Raw genomic sequence first — 2,189 nt, forward strand, 5'->3', positions numbered from 1 at the left:
GAATACGCATAACACAAGCTTCATGTTTCTTTCTTTTTCCAAATCATGCTCCATAAAGATGATAGTATCATCAGCGTAATGTAAGATGGACACTCCTTCGTCCACTAGATGCGGGACGAGCCCGCCTACCTGGCCATTATCCTTAGCTCTTCCTATTAGGATCGTCAACATGTCTACCACTATGTTGAGCAGAATGGGTGACATCAGGTCTCCTTGCCTCAGACCCTTGTGTATCTGGAAATAATGACCTATGTCATTATTCACTTTAATTCCGACACTCTCTTTTTGCATGAAAGAATCTACCTGGTTTCTCAAGGACTGGTCGAATCCTTTCATCTGCAAGGCCTGCTGAAGAAATGGCCATTTTACCTTATCGTACGCTTTCTCAAAATCCATCTTAAAAACCACCGCATCTAGTTTTTTTGTATGTGGATTTAATGGAGCATTTCATGTAGGACCACAACCCCTTCTAGGATGTTTCTATCCAGCATGAAAGCGGTTTGAGATGGCTGCACCATAGAATGCGCAATCTGCGTAAGCCTGTTAGTTCCCACCTTGGTGAAAATTTTAAAGCTGACATTAAGAAGACAGATCGGCCAGAACTGCTCAATCCGCACCGCCTCTATTTTCTTTGTAAGTAACGTAATTCTTCCGAAATTCAAGTGAAATAGCTGCAAATGTCCAGAAAACAAATCATGGAACATCAGAAGCAAATCACCCTTAATGATGTGCCATCACTTTTTATAAAACTCAGTCGGGAAACCATCCAGCCCATGTGCTTTATTATTCTTCATTTGTGAAATTGCCTCAAACACCTCTTTCTCCGAAAATGGAGCGGTCAAAATATCATTCTCATCCGTTGCAAGTTGAGGGATATCCTCAACCCTCGACTCATCTAAGGACACAAAATTATCCTCAGGTGGCCCATAAAGATGCTTATAGTAATTGGTGATGTATAGTTTTAGATTGCCATGTCCTAAAATCGTCCCCTCATCTTGCTCGAGCTGAAAAATTCTCTTCTTTTGATGCTTGCCATTCGCAATCATATGGAAGAATTGAGTGTTATCATCCCTTTGAAAGATTTTTTGAACTTTAGTTATTAGTGTCCACTTCAATTCCTCCTCTCGAAGCAATTCTTTCAGTCTCATTTCCGCCTCCAATTTAGTTTCCAGCTCCCTGGTATCTAGAATGAAGGACTCGGCTTTTAATTCAAAGGAATTAACAAGGTTAAGGAGCCTTTCCTTTCCAACCTTATATATCCCACTCAAATGTTTGGCCCAACCACGTAAGAACTGCCTTAGGTGCCTAATCTTATTCTGCCATCTTTATACATTCAACCTTCCTCCTCACTACTAGGAAAAGAGCTATAGATGGAATGGACACTAATGGCGCACTGTACATGTGGTGCGCCATTACTAAATACTAATGGCGCACCATGTGTTGGTGCGCCATTAGTGTGCAAATACTAATGGTGCACCACATCCCATGGTGCGCCATTAGTAAAATTTTTTAATTTTTTCAAAAATGGCGCACCGTGGGTGTGGTGCGCCATTACTAGTTAGTAATGGTGCACCGTGGGCGTGGAACTAGTAATGGCGCACCACCCTACGGTGCGCCATTACTAACTTGGCCCAAAAGTTCCCGAATGCACCCCCCTGGACCGCCTTTTCAGTTAAAAAAAAATAAAAGAAAGTGATAAAAATATCAACAAAATAAAAGAAAATAAGTTTCCCATGTTAAAACCTAACAGAAAAAAATTACGAAGCTTTCAAGATCTAGAGGCAAAAAAATTAAAAAAAAATTGATTTTGAATTTTTTTTTTGAATTTTTTTTTCAAAAAATGATACGTAATATGACCGGAAAGTTTGAAATATTTTTCAAAATTTCATCATAGTCATGAACATGAACAAAGTCCTAGACATCAACAAGGTATAATAGGATTGATATGCTAGATATATCAACAAGTGTATGTGTAGTGAGCTGTTGCTGGGTTGGATAGAACTCTGAAGTTAAGCGTGTTTGGGCTAGAGTAGTGTGAGGATGGATGACCTTTCGGGAAGTTTGACCACAGAGTGCGATTTGGCCTGAGATTAAGCATATTGACCCGAGATTAAGCCATAGTGACCTGAGATTAATAAAAAAACGAAAAAAAATTGAAAAAAAATTTGGAAATTTTTTTTTAAAAAAAA

Source organism: Triticum aestivum, unplaced genomic scaffold (assembly GCF_018294505.1).
Source record: "Triticum aestivum cultivar Chinese Spring unplaced genomic scaffold, IWGSC CS RefSeq v2.1 scaffold19203, whole genome shotgun sequence".
In the NCBI taxonomy this organism is placed as follows: domain Eukaryota; kingdom Viridiplantae; phylum Streptophyta; class Magnoliopsida; order Poales; family Poaceae; genus Triticum; species Triticum aestivum.